General features: G+C 37.9%; 1 pseudogene across 1 annotated transcript; it reads left to right on the forward strand.

The window, feature by feature from the left end:
* Positions 1-11,114: 11,114 nt before the first annotated feature.
* On the forward strand, positions 11,115-11,613 carry LOC128573680 (midkine-like; annotated as a pseudogene). Its single transcript, XR_008376511.1, has one exon. The product of XR_008376511.1 is annotated as a midkine-like (transcript).
* The last annotated feature ends 7,053 nt before the right edge of the window (positions 11,614-18,666 follow it).

The following is an 18,666-nucleotide window of genomic DNA, read 5'->3' on the forward strand; positions in this document are numbered from 1 at the left end:
GCCTTTTTGTAGCAATCATGAACTTGCCTACACTTACTCTGGCTTCTGGGACCCACTGGGGAGTTTATTTTATTCTTTATTTTCTTAGAGTTTTTTCTTTGATTTTTAAGAATGGCTAATAAATTTTATCACATGGATCTATAATATTCATTAACAGACTTACATAGTTTTTCTCCCCTTATGTTTGGTATGTTCGATTATTTTGATAGATACCTTCCTTTCTTTAAGTACAAAACTTTTTTGTTATCCTTATCAGATTTTTTATTAAGGCTAATCTAACTTTATTCAGGAGGTTTCCATGTTTCTCTACAGACTAGAATTGGTGGATGAAAAACAATTACATATTCATTAATGGTTAGAGGTATTTAATCTCTAATACCGTCTGCCTGCTGCTTCTTTTAAATGATCAATTTCTAACCTTTGTGATTTGTTCTATAATTGTCTTGTTGAGCCAGTTTTGGCTATTTCTGTTTCTTAATAGCTTTTTGATTGGTTTTGCCTCCTTTAGTTTATAATCTAGCTGGCAGAGTAATCTTTTTAAAACTAAAGCTAAATCATGCCACTGCTCCTCTTAACATGTGATACATAAAACAAAATTTGACCTCTTTACTGTGCTCACAAGGCCCCTGTGATCTGTATTGCCCATGTCAACACTTGCTAGGGCCACTCCTTCCCTTACCACTTTCTTGCAGAGACATACTAATACGCTGCCCATTCCTCAGATATAGGATCTTCCTCAGACTCCTTTAGACCTGGCTTTCCCTTTTCCCCAGAAAGTTCCCCACCCCTCTATATTGGTTGCTCCTTTCCTTGCTTCAGAACTCAGTTTTTAACCCTGATTACTTACCTCACCTTTTTCCCCAACACATTTCCCAAGATGTTCTCTTTTCTGGCAGTTGCAAGGGCTGAGTGTAGTTGTCAGCAGCCACTCAAACATAGTTTTCTCTCAAGGGAAAACTCAGAAACTCAGTGGGTTGGTCACTAAGAGAATCAACTGCTGCTTTCACCTTACTTTAGAAAAAAAAGCACATGGTTTCAGAGCCCAAAGCTTATAACAAAATTCTAAATTAATTTTCTAAAGATAATTTATGCCTCTGAGAACTTCTCAATTCCTTTTGATTCTCTGAAGGCAAATGTTTGTACTGCATACAAATGCTGGGAGTATTTTAGAATTGTAGCCATATAGAAATTAATACGTATACAAGAATACTAATGTTAAGAAAAGGAGGAAGGGAGAAATGATGTTTTTTATGAAGGTATCAACTAAAGTAGTGTCTTTAAATGGCTTTCTGAAAAATACTATTTGGCAAGCTATTTCTCAATCTGGCTTATGTTGCCTGTTGTAATTTCACTAAGCTCAGAATTTTAACATTTTTGAATATATTCCCAAGGATCTTTAATGATAGACGCATCTTTTAAAAAAAGTGGACAGTAAAGTACACACGTAGCAAAAATGGACCACTAAAGGAATGCTAAAAATTGGAATTCAGAGAATGAACAATGAGGAAATAATCCCACGTGTCATAATAACTAGATAATGACAACTCCTTTGGAAAAGATTTTATTTGCCAATTTTAACAATGGAAGTATTGTCAAATGCAGTGAATTTGCGTGTCTCTCTCCCTGCTACTTAAAATTATTTGAAAATAGAACCCATCTCAGATATTAAATTGTCAAAGACAAATGCCAAGACCTGAATAAGTAAGTGCTTTCGAGGTAGGATATTTCAGTAGTGTGTTTTGGGGCATGCATTATTACTGTGGGTAGCATCTACCAGCTAAACACTAATGACCTGGGCATGAGTGGTTAAGACTTTGACTCCAGATTTCTTTTACTGTTGCTTTGGATCAGGCAATACTCTTGTCTTTAAAAATGATGAGATTAGCTGCTCAGCGAACTTCAAGAGAGGAAGAGCTATTCTGCAGCAGATGCTCTTCTGCTAACTCAGAATCATTCACGGGAGTTGTCAATTTGTTCTTCCAAAAATATCAAGTAAGATGAGAAGAAAGCAAATGTTTTTGCTATCAAGATATAGACATTTGGTCAGAGCGATAAAATAGCCTCAAATGCCAAGGAATAATAAAGAATATGTGGAATGAGTAACTTCCAAAGTTATGGAAATAATTTGACTGTGTCTTACTACATGATAAAAATTGACAGGATTCCTCACTACCCACAGATGGAAGTACTACACTAACAACTCGTTAAAGCAGAGTCATGATTAGAGGCCTTATTATAATCACAGTGTAGCCAGGAATTTTGTCTGTTTTGAAACAATTATAAATGTATATAAAACGTGCATACATGTGTGATTAATTTTCCGGTGGTGGTGATTAGTTTGCTTTAAACTAATGCAGATTCTCTTAAAGCAAATGTTACACATTGAAAGAATGCCTGAACTGGGCTCCAGGTATAATCCATGAACACAATCACTTCTAATTTGCTCATTGTTAACTGGCCTACCTTCAAGGATTATCCATGTTGTTCCATGTATCAGAATTCCCTCCCTTTTTAAGGCTTTGTAGTATTCCATTATATGTATATACCACATTTTGTTACCTGTGGATGGATAAACCATCACCTTGCTACTATGAATAATGTTAGGGATGTGAGTGTATAAATACCTGCTCAAGTCTCTGCTTTTAATTCTTTTGATATACAATGTATAGTCGAAAGTGCAATTGCTAAATCATATGGGAATTCTATTTTTAATTTTTTGAGGAACTGTCACTGTTTCTATAGTGGCTACACCATTTTACATTCCCACTACTAGGGCACGATAGTTGCAAATTCTCCACATCCTTGCCAACATTTGTTCTTTTCTGTGATTTTTGTTTGTTTGTATGACAGTAGCCATCTTAATGCATAGGAACCATGGATCTTTTGCATTTTGAGGACTTAAAACAGAAGTTAAAAACTCAAATGTCCATAGGGTTCAAAGAGATAACTACGCAAGGTAAGCTGCATTAAGACGATCTGTGACATCGGACCCTCAACATCGGGGTCTAGGAGACAATAGGCAGTGGCTATTTGAAAAGCCTGTGGAGTTTCTACTCAGCTGCATGAGATTAGGGCACTGGCAGATCTTCATGCATTACATGAAGTCTTCTGATCTTTAATCATTAACTAAGGGATTTTAATTTAGAACTCACTGCAAGCCAACATTCTTTAGAATGTTAGAACTAGATTTGGATGAAAGGATGCCAACACGGGACCTTATTATTTTGGGGGTAAGAATCACATTGGCAGGTAGAAGAGCAGAAATTCTGGGTCCATAATGGAATAAGTGCTGAAGCCTAGCACCCAGAACATGGCTGATATGGCAAAGGAGAGCTGATGACTCGGAGCTCCAATATTTTGGGCTCCTTCTTATCAGCATATAAAGGGAGGACTCATGCTGGGGATTCCCCTTTTCTAATTTTTTTTTTTTTTTTGAGACAGAGTCTCACCTTGTCACCCTGGGTAGACTGCCGTGGTGCCTCAACTCATAACAACCTCAAACTCTGGGTCTAAAGTGATTCTCTTGTCTCAGCCTCCTGAGTAGCTGGGACTACAGGTGCCTGCCACAACACCCAGCTATTTTTTTAGAGACAGGGTCTCACTCTTGCTCAGGCTGGTCTCGAACACCTCAGCTCAAGGGATGTACCAGTCTTGGCCTCCCAGAGTGCTAAGATTATAGGTGTGGTTCCTGGCCCACCTTTTTCCAAAGTTTAAGGAGCACGACTTCATTCAGCTTCTATGCTTTACACACTACTATGGGCCAAGGGTGCTTACAGCAGTAAGTGTCCCCTCCACAAGTTGGGAGACACTGCACTGGAGACAGCACGATAGTAGACTAAAATTCTTTCTCAAGATACAGAGAAACATATGTTTCCCTTGGAAATATATCAAAGAAGAGGTGGGGTTGTATTTGTTCACAGGGGGACTATTAGAATACTCTCTAGTCTTTGCTCTTGAGGATGAACTGTGCCCTATTAGTTACATCCAGAACTGTGTAGAGAAGAGGTAGGTGATTTTTTCCTATAAAGGGCCAGATGGGCTATAACTTAGGCTCCTTGTCTCACTTATAGTCTATGTTACATGTTCTTCTTTGTTTTGTTTTTCATGACCTTTGAAGAATATAAAAACCTTTTTTATCTTGTGAGTCATATGAAAATGGACCATGGGCCAGACCACAAGCTGTGGTTTACCAGCCCCTAGTGTAGGGAAATCCCAGTCACGTTATGTACACATTGCCTTTCCAGTAGATTGTTAAAGGCCATTCAGGAAAGAAATGATTTTTTGCATCCCCCAGAGTTTCTAGCATAGTGCCTTATAAGTAGGCTCAATAAATTTTAGCAAGTAAATGTATTTATCATTAAGAAGGGAGCTTTCAAATACAATAGAACCTCCATAGTTGACCACCTCCCTACATTGACCACCTCCTTAAGTTGTCTTAATTTTCATAGACTGGACATGCACTACATGTATGTATCAGTACAGTAGGCCTAGTTCCTTATGGTGGCTACTTCTGTATGTTGACCAGTTTGTTACGGTCCCTTGGATGGTCAACTTACACAGGTTCTGCTATATTTTAAGCAAAATTATGTTTTGAACCAGTTCTGGAATATAACCTTCTTACAGTTTTCTTCAAGCACACAGTGCCAATAACACAGCAAAGATAGCAGGACTTATCTGTGGACAGGAAGGAATTAACAATGCCAACAATCCAACTTTGTGGATAAGAGGCACAAAGGAACAGGGGCTATTTTCTTTTTTCTCTATATAAAGAATCCAGGGTAGTTTTCTAAGGAATTAATGATAAGAAATGATAATGGAACCTACATTTCATGGGAAGAACAAAGATGAGCAGCATTAAAAATCTATACTACTACAACGGATTTGAGATTTTTTTTCATGTGCCAAATTCAGGGTACAACCATTGGCCAAAGCTGATTTAAAATAAGAATAAATATAATATGTTCCCAATGAGCACATTGTTATCTATATGTCCTCATGAAATGCCTGCTTTAAAGGAAAATTTTATAATGTTCTTAAGTTTCCAATAAAAAATATAGAATTCCAGGAAGGGTTTGAGGGCAGAATTTTATCTCTAGGTTGGGAAAATTATTTTCACTTAATAAATATCCTTTATTTGCCTTTATGCTTGCAGTGCCCCATACCACTGCCTGGGCACAAAGTAATGGAGGTGAATTAACATTCCCGGGCCTCTAGGATACCAGTGTTTATACTGTCCTGATCACGGTTTACTATATGTTGGCAGACTAGACAGCTCTGCATGTGACATGAGGGGCCCACAAAAGAGTCCAACCTCAAAATATTTCATTATTAGTACTCAAGAGGAATAATAGGACTATAAAAGAAATTATTCCTTTTGGTTAAAGCAAAGAAGCTACCCGAATATCCTTTTTAAAATGGAACACCTTGGACAAAATAATGACATGCTAATTAACTCATTATCAGCCATTAACAACTAAGAGAGATTCATTTTACAGGACACTAGCCTTCCAGTGGTCAGCAGAGGGGCAAGCTCTCAAAGCACAAGATCTGATAGTAAGAGAGTTATGGTGACCCAGCCTTACCAGGGGTGGAAGCCTAACTAGGGCTGCAAAGGGGACTCTGTGAAGAAAAAGGAGGTGTGAGTGAGGAAGGATGGGAAAACATGCTGAGAGGAATAAGGGCTTACAAAATATAGAGTACTTTGTTTTTAAAGCTGACCAGACTCAACCCTGGTGTCATGAGAGCCATGAATCTGTAGTTGAGCCTCCCGAGGTTTACTAAACAGATTGGAAACTTCAGAAATAGAAGAAAGGTAGCTTCTCAGTAGAGTCTTAAGAGTTGTAAGTACCTATTATAAATCCTGCACTATTCTAGGTGTTCTTAAGAGACAAGGTGGAAAAGCTAACATGCTCTGAGTACATACTATGCACTCGTCACTGTTTAGTTGTCTGATTTAATCCTTACAACCACCCTTGGAAAGGGCAGTTAATTCCTTCATATTCTAGAGGAGGAAATTTAGGATCAAATAGCCCATGTGTCTAATGAAGTGACTTGGCATAAAGTTTAGAGCTTATAATACTTGGGGCCAAGCACTGTGCTAGAAGATTTACACATGTCTGTTACTTAAACTCAAAGCAGCCCATTGAGTAGATAATAGTATTATTTGTACTTTATAGGGACATAATCAAATCCTGTCAGGTTAATTAATTTGATAAAGATAAGTGAGGATGCTGGGATCAAAACACACACTAACTGGTCCAAGTCCTTTACTGTGGGACTACATTGCCCTTAGGATGAGAAGTCCCTGGCTTCTGTCCTTAAAGCAGTGCTTCCAATCTTGCTATACTACACTGCATTCTGTATAAAATATATAATATAAGCCATGCTGTGAAGTGAAAATACAACAAACTCCTTAGATTACAAAAAAATTCCTTCCCTTCTCTCCCCTCCTCCCCTCTATTCTTTATTCGATGATCTAAACTTCCTTTTGGATAAGACCCTCATTTCCAATTATGGGTGAGTTGGAAGAGCTGGCGGAGAGGATACCTAAGCATGTCTAAAATTATCTTAGACCATTTCAGGTGAGTCAAAGTCGAAGTTCAACCCCTAAACAGGTCTTTTCCCCTCCTCTTCCTATTTCCAAAGCTGAAGTCAGTGTTAAAGAGGGAAGCAGTTGTGTGCTTTTTGTGGTGAGACAGGTCTTCAGAAGCCCATTTTGCCTGCCTTATCTTTCCAGATTTTTGGTCAACTTCCATGAAGATGTTTGTCTGACTTGCAACAAGATACCAGACTGGTATCGCCTATTAAATCCACGATCTGTTCCCCATTGGCTCTATTTGTCTTCGTCCAATCTGGTTCCTGTCAATGGTATTTAGCACCTGGCTGGATCATGGGCACTTTTTGATGATTAGAAGACTTCTGGGTACATACTACCACAGCCTCCTGGCATCAGGGACTTTTACAGGTACTACCTTTGCAATCTCTTATCCCATCAGATCCCTTATGGCACTGGTTCTCAACCTGTGGGTCATGACCCTTTTGTAAAAATGAAAATACATCCTGCATATCAGAAATTTATCTTACGATTCATAACAGTAGCAAAATTGCAGTTATGAAGTAGCAATGAAAATAATTTTATGGTTGGGGGTCACCACAACAGGAGGAACTGTATTAAAGGGTCACAGCATTTGGAGGTATTAGGAAGGTTGAGAACCACTGCCTTATGGAAACTCTTGGATAAGGAGGGGTGGGAGTCATAGACACCAATGAGTTGTCTCTTGAACCCACTACTATGTGACCTCAAGACTACTGGATGTTTTGAAATCTCTGCTATGCCAACCCTGGCTCCAGTGCAAACCTAAAGCAAACTTACTATGCCATGTAAGATCATGGGCACTTTTTGATGATTAGAAGACTTCCGATTTCTAACTGCCAGAAAGATGGAAGGGGAAGAGACACATCTGAAGTTGTGTCTCTCAAAAAATGCTTATTTAGCCCAATGAGTTGAAAAGTTATTTCAACACAAAATCCTGAACATAAATGTTATAACAGCTTTATTAATAATTTCCAAAACATGGAAGCAACCAAGATTCCTTCAACAGGTAAATAAATAAACCAGTATATCCATACATCAGTAAAAAGAATTGCATTATTGAGCCATGAAAAGACACAGAGAAACTTTAAATGCATATTGCTAAGTCAACAAAGCCAATCTGAAAAGGTTACATACTGTATGATTTCAATAGTATGACATTCTGGAAAAGGAAATAAAAAACTTCACTGGAGACAGTGAAAAGATCAGCAGTTGCTAGAGGTTAAGTGAGGGAGGGATGAATAAATGAAGCACAGGGGATTTTTTCAAGCAGTGGAATAGTAATGCACTGTGTAAGGACATCTCAGTTGACTGATGGACCCCACACACGATTGTGGTCTCATAGATTATGATGAGGCTGAAAAGTTCCTGTTGCCTAGCGATGTCATAGCTGCCCTAATGCTGTAGCACTTGGCGTGTTTGTGGTGACACTGGTGTAAATATTAACTACTGGCTGCCAATTGTATAAAAGTATAGCACATACAATTATATACAGTATGTAATACTCAATGATGATAATAGGTAACTATATGACTGATTTATGTATTTACTATACTTTTAATTGTCATTTTAGAGTATATTCCTCTTATTTGTATATGAGAAGAGTTAACCATGAAACAGCTTCAGGTAGGTCCTTCAGGAAGTATTCGTAGTCCAGAAGAAAGCATTGCTGTCATAGATGACAGCCCCATGCACGTTATTACCGCTGAAGACTTTTTGGTGAGACCATATGCGAAGGTGGAAGATAGTGATATTGGTGATCCTGACCCTGTGTAGGCCTAGGCTAATGTGAATGTTTGTGTCTTAGTTTTTAACAAAAAGTTTTAAAAGGGCTCGGCACCTGTAGCTCAAGCAGCTAAGGCACCAGCCACATACACCAGACGTAGCAGGTTTGAATCCAGTCCGGGCCTGCCAAACAATGACAACTACAACCAAAAAATAGCTAGGCATAGTAGCGGCTGCCTGTAGTCGCTACTTGGGAGGCTGAGGCAAGAGAATCACATAAGCCCAGGAGTTGGAGGTTGCTGTGAGCTGTGATGCCACAGCACTCTACCCAGGGTGAAAGCTTGAGGCTCTGTCTCAGAAAAAAAAAAAGTTTAAAAAGTAGAAACTAAATTAAAAAAATTTTTAAGTAGAAAAAAGCTTACAGAATAAGGATATAAAGAAAGAAAATATTTTTGTACAGCTATATAATGAGCGTATGTTTTAAGCTGTGTTATTACCACAGAGTCAAAAAGTTAAAAAAAATTAAAAGTTTATAAAGTAAAAAAGTTACAGTAAGCAAGGCAAATTTATTATTGAAAAAAGAAAATTTTAAAATAAAAACCCTAAGCGTGCAGGGTTTATAATGTCTATAGTGGTGTACAATAATATCCTGAGCCTTTAGACTCACTGACTCACCCTGAGTAATTTCCAGTCCTGTAAGCTTTCCCTCTACAGGAGTACTATATTTTTAATCTTTTATACTGTATTTGTATTGTACCTTTTCTATGTTTACATATGTTAGATACAAAATACCATTGTGTGACAGGTATAGTAACATGCTATAAAGGTACATATAGCCCAGGAGCAATAGGCTCTTACACCACACAGCCTAGGTGTGTAGAAACTGTGCTGTCTAGGTTTGTGTAAATATGCTCTATATTTGCAAGTAACAAAATTGCCTAATGATGTATTTATTCTATATGATAATCTAATTGGGGATACATGTTATAAAACATTTGTCCTGTCAAAGTCCACAGAATGTACAAAATGAAGAATGAATCTTAATGTGAACTGTAGACTTTAGTTAATATAATGTGTCAATATTGGCTCATCAATTGTAACAAATGTACCAAACTAATGCAAGATGTTTAATAATAGGGGAAACTGGAGGGAGGAGTGGGGGACATATGAAAAGTCTCTGTACTTTCTACTCAATTTTTCTGTTGCGAACTGCTCAAAAAAAGTATATGAATTTTTTTTGAGACAGTCTTACTCTGTCACCCAGGCTAGAGTGCAGTGGCAATATCATAGCTTACTGCAACCTCAAACTCTTGGGCCCACACTATCCTCCTGCCTCAACCTCCTGAATAGCTAGGACTACAAGCCCACACCACCACACCCAGCTAATTTTTGTATTTTTCATAGAGGTGGGATCATGCTGAGTCACTGCACTTGGCATATAAATTTTTTTTTTTTTTAAGGTATGGAATAGGGCCAGGAGAGGTGGCTCATCCCTGTGATCCCAGCATTTTGGGAAGCCCAGGCAGGAGAGTTACTTAAGTAATTTGAGGTTGCAGTGAGCTATGATTGCACCATTGCAGTCTAAGGGACAGAGTGAGATCGTCTGTCTCTCTTGTGTGGAAAAAATTCCCATCAAATGTATCCTCCCACCCACCACCCCCACTCATTGTCTCTTTTCAGAGTTTTAGGCTGGAAAGTGAACCAAGACTTTGCCTGATCGCCTATCTTTCCCAAACCCTTTTCCCTAAACTTGAAAGGCTATCCTTTCCTTTCCCTTACTGGCTTTCAGGAGTTTGCCCTATGTCAGGCTCTCCTCCTTGAGGACATATTTGCCTCCCCTGCTTCTACCAAGAGATGAAGGTGTAAGGCCATAATAAGATCAGCCTTCCTACCAATAATGAGGATTTATAGAGAATTCCTAATCATACAAGTAGAAAAATATAATATAGGGCAGAAGCAAATTAGTATGCCTGTAAACATAATTATCAACATTAGAGTATTTTATAAAATTTTGAAATGTAATATACACATAAGGAATACATAAACTATATGGATACCGTTTGATGTGTAATTGCAAAGCAAACAACTACAACTGTGTAACTACCAACCAGGTAAATAAATAGAGCATTTCCGTCACCCTGAAAGTCTCCATCCCTACTCACATGCCTCTCATCATAATTCTCTTCTTATCTATCCTCTAAAGAAAGCCACTATTATTTTTGATATTAACTTCTTTGAATTTTTTAATATAGGATTTTGAAGTTGGAAATGTTCTACTGAGAATCTTGTCCCACACACATTTTAAAGGAGGGCATTAAAGCCAAGAGGAGCAATATCTTTCCCAAAGTCATAGAATCTAATAGTGAGTGACTAGAAATCACCTCTCTTAAGCTCCAGAGATTCTTGATGACTATGATGCTATCTTCATGAGTGCTTGAGGAATATGCACAGAACATGTGTGTGGGGGGGGGTAGGGAGGGTGGGGGCACCTGTGTCAATAGCTACACTTTATTGAGGGCTCACTATGTGCCTCATAACAACTCTACATATTATATGATACCATCGTCATCTTTATTACTATTATTCCTATTTTTCGGATGAGGAAATTAAGAATCAGAGATAGTAAATAAGTTGCGAAAACAATTAGTATGTGGGAAAATTTGGGTTCCAATTTGGTCCTGTTGGACTCCAAAGTTTGGGCTCTTATGTACTTTCTTTTCATTTAATACATCCATTATTTTATTACTATAAAAGTGATGCATTCTAATGGTTACAAAAATTCTAAAAGTTGGGGCCCGGCGCGGGAGGGAGCGAAGCAGCTCGGGCAGCGAGCGAGATGCAGCACCGAGGCTTCTTCCTCCTCGCCCTCTTCGCCCTGCTGGCGCTCACCTCCGCGGTGGCCAAAAAGAAAGATAAGGTGAAGAAGGGCGGCCCGGGGAGCGAGTGCGCGGAGTGGACCTGGGGGCCCTGCACCCCCAGCAGCAAGGACTGCGGCGTGGGGTTCCGCGAGGGCACTTGGGGGACCCAGACTCAGCGCAGCCGTGCAGGGTGCCCTGCAACTAGAAAAAGGAGTTTGGAGCCGACTGCAAGTACAAGTTTGAGAGCTGGGGGGCGTGTGACGGGGGCACAGGCACCAAAGTCCGCCAAGGCACCCTGAAGAAGGCACGCTACAATGCCCAGTGCCAGGAGACCATCCGCGTGACCTAGCCCTGCACCCCCAAGACCAAAGCCAAGAAAGGGAAGGGAAAGGACTAGAAGCCAGGCCTGGATGCCAAGGAGCCCCTGGCTTTCCCTGGGGTCTGGCCTGTGTCCTCCCTGCCACAGGCTCAAGTTCTGACCTCCCAGTGCCTTTTGTCTACTTGTTAGCTTTATCAATCATGCCCTGCCTCTTCCCGCTTGCTCCCTCAACCCCAGCCCAAGTGCCCATAGTGGGGAGGCACAAGGGATTCTGGGAAGCTTGAGCCCCCCTCCCCAAAGGGATTGGTTTCCAGTATCCCCTTTTGTTCTTCCCCACAATTATGCCATTACCAAGAAACAAACCAACTTCTTTTCCCAATTAAAAAAAAAAAAAATGCTGAAAGTTGCATTGGTTAAGAATGTGTTTGTCTACAACAGCAGAGAAGCCCTACAAATAATGTAGAGAAACAGAAGTTTGGGCAAACAATGTAATCTAATCTCATGTACCCTTATATTATTCTGAAATTTTAAAAAAAGGAGGTTTATTTGGCCCACACTATGAGAAGACTAGAGGAAGAGACAGGATGGGGAGGTAGAACAGGGCTGTTCACAGCAGCTCAATAACAACCTTAGGGGCTCATTGTCCATTTTTCTATCCCATCAACCTTAATGTCAAGATTTTATGTCAAGGAGGCAAAAAGCCACTCTACCTCCAGGTATTGCATCAGCAGTCCAGGTGGGGAGAAGAGGAGAGGAAGAAGCCAACAAGGGTTTCCTTAGGAGGAAAACAACAGCTTTTCAAGAACCCTTTAGCTTATGCCTCATTTTCTAGAATTATGACACATGGCTACCCTCAGTCGGGGCAATGCAGCTTGGAGAAATGTTTTCAGAAAAGCACACTGCTACTTTAATAAAATTGGAATTCTGTTATTAAGGAGGAAGGGGGAGTAGATTTGGGGGGAGATTTTTATGGTGCTTAGATGTATCATAAAAGGTTACCAGGTGAAACATAAAGGTCTCTCTACAACTTCTGCCTATCATCCTTCTCCTATGTAATAAATAGTTGACTTTTTTAGTCAAATTTAAAGGAGAGAGGACATGGATGGCAGAATGAATTAGAACAATTTTAATGATGCAAAGAGGATACAGGCAAAAAAAGTAAAAAAAGAGAATTGAGTCTGAGCTAGTACATTGAGGTGGATTAGGTGTAAATTGACAATGGCCCATAAAGGTCAGGCAGAGGAATTCAGCTACTGAACAAAAGACTAAGAAAGCCACTGTAGATTTTGAACAGAGTGGAATGTTTCTATAAGAAGAAAATACATATTTGTTGTCATACTGAGATTCTTAATCTCTTTTCAAGCTGAGTCAATATAGTTATCAACACTTTTGCTTCTTACCACCTCCAGAGCAACATGCCAGAGAATATGAATAGATCACTGGAGCATGATTCACCATTAATTAATAGTATTATTCTTTTTAGTGATTTATAAAAGACAAAGGAACAATTATGTTGAACTGGAAATTTATGTAGATATGAGCATCTCTTTTTCTCTAAGTTCAGGTTCTGCTACTAGTATCTTTTTAAGAGCCACGTGGACATGGTTTAAGCTTTAAAATGATCAGCTAATTTTATTCAAATATAGTATAGAATCCAGTAGACAATGCTTCCTTTCCTATTACCCAAATTCCCCAGAGGATATTAATTGTTTTCAACTTATTTGAATTGTGTCATGAGTGTTAGAGGGAACTTTTTTCAGATGATATGAACAAGAGTTTACACTACTCAATATTTTTAGATAGCAGTTAGTGCTACTGGGAGCTTTCAGTACCCAAATACAAAAATTCTTCAGAAAGTAGGAATTTGTTCTTTCTAATTCTTAACCCAATTTGAGCTTTCTTAGGAACCTCCTGTTCTGATATTTCGGGAGGTAACTGTTCTGTGATTCTGCTTGGACATGTTTTCTCCTTCTGTAACTACATGGTTTGGATGTTGCAGCATTTAGGGACTGCTCTAACATTTGAAACTTCATAAATTGAAGACAGATCTTTTTTCTCTAGTTTTTTATTTGCTTGTTATTACTTTTGTCTACAGGAATCATGATGAAATTTATGAAAGCATTTCCTCTTCTGGCTTACTTTATGTTTCCATAATAATTTTGAATACAAAAATTAACTTTTATTTACACATTGCACTTATTTTTACTCACTACATTTAATATTATTTACCGTAAAAATGTTCACTTCAATTTATTTGTCTAACTTGTTGATTTTATAGGGATAGATTTTGATAGCAGTTGGCCATATGGATAGCAGTTAGATTAATTTATATCCTACCAGTTTGTAGCACATGACAATTTGACTAAAGTCTAGATTGGATTTTACCTTTGAACTAGATACATAATTGTAAATATTATTTCAATTAAACTGAAATCTGCTTAAGAAAACATGTTTTCTGCCACTGTAAAATTGCTTAAAAACTAGTCATTTTACATTTTATAATGTGCATACAAAGCATGATTGGTAAGATCTTAGTTAAAAACATGCCATCTTCCTTAATAAAAATGAAAGCTAAGTGAAACAAATAACCCCCAAATAAAATAAAAGCTAGAGTTTTCAGAGTCAAAACTTGAAGGAAAACTTCCATTGGGACCAAGAACTGGACTGCATGGTCTCGTTTCTGACCTCAAGATTTGTCTTTCATTAATGTCTGCTACTAATTAATGGTGCCACCACTAAAAATCTAGCTTCAGGCATGAGCTGTTCATCTTTTAACAGTCTGGCCTACAGTTGACTTGTGATCATCCCTTTAATATCAGAAAACAGAGTTAGGACTGAGACATTAAAAAAAATTATTAAAGGTTGAAGGAGAACTAAAGGAAAATTAGATGATGTGACTCAGACAATACACGCTTTTCTCTAGGTTTGAAGACACAATTCCAATTCTGGGGAAGCCTAACACTGTAGGTAAAACTAGTTGCTATGTAAGATAAACTCTACATCTTAGATGTCTGACAAAAATGAATATTTCTTACTCTCCCTTTTCTACCTTGCACCTCAGGAATCTTGCAGACATCTTCCAAGATCTTGATGTTGGGCTACATCATGTCAGAGGAGGAAGAGACCTGGAGACTCGCCCCTGTATGTTGGAGGCAGGGAGGCAGGTATGGGCCATGCAAGCAGCTGCTGTGATGGAATGTACTGGACACAGAGGCAGGGTCTACGAGGCTTTCCTCTGCACTTGAAGGTAAATGAAGCCTGTGGGTGGAAGTGAGATCTACTCTACCCATACTACATTCTCATCACACTTCCCTAGCAAGCCATCCTCTTGCAATCAGTGGTTTTGACTGAACACCTATTGTCTTTCATATCATTCTTCTAACTGAAGTGTTGTAATTAGCCCACAAAAAAGCTAAGTGATTTCTTTTCATTGCTTTTATATTATGAAGTTTGTTTGGGTGTGTATTCATATTTTGTTAGTCTATGATGCTGTTTTTTCTGATTTTGGGTTTTTTTTTTTTCTTTTTTTAAAGCTTGACTGATGCTGAACAGGATTACATCTCAAGCAAACAAGATGAAACTTCCTCCTGCTCTTTCTGACCATTTTGTAAGCAGGCTAACATTGCTTTGCAGACTTCATAGATGTGGATGGGAGAACCGGCAGGGCATGGAGGAATTTATAAGCTGCTCTCCTTGCATAGAAGTCTGCTTCTCATTTCATTCTTCAGGGTCTAGAGACACTCGTCTTAGCAGGACTAATGACTAATTTTCTTGGGCCTCATTGGAACAGGAGAACATATACCTTTGCCACTAGTGTATTTTAGTGGTTTTCCCCTTCTAATTTCCTTCCTTTCAAAACTTGAGGAATACTTATTAGAGGGCAGGAATAAAGCCTGAAAACTTACCACTTTGAAACAATGGGTTGAAAACACCTTTGATCAGGTCATGGCTATTCTGAGTGTTATGTAATTCCTCAGCATTAAAGTCAAAAGGGCCAACTGTTCTCTTAGATGCCTCTAAAATCCAGAAATGCAGAAATTAGAAAGAGGTTAAAATGTAACACTTCATGAAGATTAAACCTAGATACAAAATAAAAATGAATGAGGAAAAACATTTTCCATGCCATATGTAATATGAGTAATTATCTTAAAAACATGATAATCCTTATCAGAAGAAGGCAATTAATGCGTAAAGTACTTAGAAAGATGAAAACAATATTTTACCCACATCTAATACTGTCTAGGTGAGAGAACAGTCTGATTCTAGTAGACTGACCCCCAATTTTACTAAAGAAATAACCTGAAAGAACAAAAGAATAACATGTCAGGCTAAATTTAATTGACATGAATTTCCTTGGTGCAATACTCAGTGTCCTTAATTACTGCTCCCTAAGCTACCTGTTGGAAAATTGTAACACATGAATTAAGCAAATGTTTGCTGAAATTGTACTTTGGTGGTAGATACTTGACCCTTAATTTTTAAAAGTTTTTTAACTACTGGGACAGCTAGGTAAAGAAATTATTATAGCAGAGAGGGATGGGGCTATGATAATATAAACACAAATGCACGTGGAGAGGCATCTTAAATCAGCTTAGGGAATTGGTGAAGGCTAATGGTGGTAATAAGCTCAAACTCTGGAATCAAATTCTCTGGGCTTAACTCTCCACTCCATAACTTAATTGTTGTATGACCTTGTGCAAATTGATTCATCTCTCTAAACATGAATTTATTTATCTGGAAAAAGAGGAAAAGAGAGACACCTTTCCTAATGAGGTTTAAATGAGATTATGTATTAAAGCATTTGGCATAGTGCCTAGAGACTATAAATGCTCCATTTTTGTTGGCTATTCCTACTTATAGATGATATGATGCTTGAACTTGGCTTATGGAATGAGTAGGAGTTAGAGAAAGCAGAATAGGCCATTTCAGGGAGAAGCAATGATAAGTGATACACACAGAGCATAACACTTCTAGGTCATAGCAACTGCTTTATACATATTCAGGTTTAATGTACTTTCATATGCCTTCACAATTTGTATGTAATAATATACAATCATTTGTTACAATCATTTGTAAGCCCTTCAGGAATTCCATCAGATATGACTTTCTTGCAATACTCCTCACTCACTGGTTCACCTAGTTTCTGGATTCAGTTTGGCTCCCCACCTTGGTTTCTGCTCTTTAATCTATCTCTCAGATTTGCACTGTTTAACTGCAGATCTGATGATGAACCTCCAGGAGACACAACTCCTAGTGTTTGCTTACTGGGGTGCTATGAACTACAACCAGAGTAGATACGTGTATGTGCCTTACCACTGAAACTCATCCACTCTCCTGGATACTCTCCCCAGCCTACCCTGCCACTGATCCTGCACCACGCGACAGGGAGGATGATTGGACAATTTTTCAGAGAGGTAGGCTGGTGCCAAATTACAATGAGCTTTGTTTGTTCAGCTTAGGAATCTGGACATTTTCCTAAAGGCTCCGAAGAACTGCTGTAGAAATTTAAATAAAGGAAAGACACGATCAGATTTCTATTTTAAGATCACTCTAGTAGCAGTTTCCAGATTAGAGAAAGGAAAAACCGCTGAGGTAATCTCAGTGAGATGGGACATCTTCTAAAACAGTGGCTGTGGGGAAAAAGGAAAAGCTGTGAATATGAAAGAGATTAAGCAAACAACCTTCTGAACTTGGTGATGGATTGGCTATGGGAATTAAGTAATAGGAGTCCAGATTACTACCAGATTTCCATTTCAGGAAACTGGAAGGGTTGTGAGGCCATTCATCAGGAAAAGGGATACAGGATACAATAATTAAATTTGAGGATAAGAGTAATAAGGCTGACCTGTGGATATTTTAAATAGAGGTTGATTATTGAAAATCTAAATGGAGATGCTTATCAGCACAGAAATCTGGAATTATTGAACATTCAGATTTTTGAATTAACATGTGGAAAGGGATGTGCTTCATGAAATGATGGCATTCTTGTCTTCGAGAAGGAATATATCTTTTGTTATAAATGAGTAATTCTTCTGTTCTTAGAAATAACTGGTGATTTTGAATGCGTGCTTGAATACTAGAGAGCCTGACTATCATTGGATTCATTGAAAAAACTATTCAAAAGGTGCAGCTATTGTACACCTCACCGTTTACTATACTAATTTGCTCAATTTATATAACTGTTGGTACCCTGGTGAGGTGGAATAGCAAATGTAGGCTCTTGACTGGGTATGCATCCTGGCCCTATTAGCAACTACCTTATGACCTTGAAAAAATTATTTAAGCTTTCTGATCCTTGCTTTCTCAATATGTAAAAATGGGGATTATAATAGTTCTTGTTTTACAGAGTTGTTATAAAGATTGAGTTAATTCATAGAATTGTGGTGGCCACAAAGAAAACCCTCATAACGTTAGCTATCATTATTATACAAGATAATACGACAAAACTTCATTGTAAACTATCTCACTTAATTACTGTATAATTTTCATTTTTCTTAAGTAAAATCACTCCCATTATGAATATAAGCATGAGTCACTGCAATATGTATACTGCATTGGTTTTTTAAAGAAATTATTATTTTTAAATAATACTTATGTTTTATTATATATATATATATCACATTAATAACAGTATGCATAAGAGAAATAAAGCCACAAATGTGTCTAAAATGAACATGTGTTAAGAATATTTAAATAATACCTTGGATTTACATAGCCCATTTTTTTTGAAAGAATCCAAAATATATTGTTAAGTCTACATTTATTTTCTGAATTGTTGTGAAATTTCAATGACATTTCAAAATCTTCTCAGTAGGCTTCTGAAGGTAGTTTATCATGTTTAATGTCACCAAAAAGTAAAAAAGGGCCATATAAACACACCTTGCCAGGTTGAAACAAAATTACATTAATTAGGCCTGTATATGGTGTAAATCTGCTTTAGTGGATAATTGCTTCATCAAAAATGTACTATGTTAAAATTTTTATAGAAGATCTAGAGTTTATACCAATTCAGATTCTAGCTGTGTCAGAGTATAATCTCCCTATGTTCACTTTTGCTAACAGAAAGTAGAATATAGAAATAAAACATCTATTAACACTGTAAAATGTCAAAAACCAAATTGCATGGAAATATATATGTTTCTATTCAGGAACTCAAACACTATTATTTTCAG

Source organism: Nycticebus coucang, chromosome 2 (genome assembly GCF_027406575.1).
Source record: "Nycticebus coucang isolate mNycCou1 chromosome 2, mNycCou1.pri, whole genome shotgun sequence".
NCBI classification, from domain to species: domain Eukaryota; kingdom Metazoa; phylum Chordata; class Mammalia; order Primates; family Lorisidae; genus Nycticebus; species Nycticebus coucang.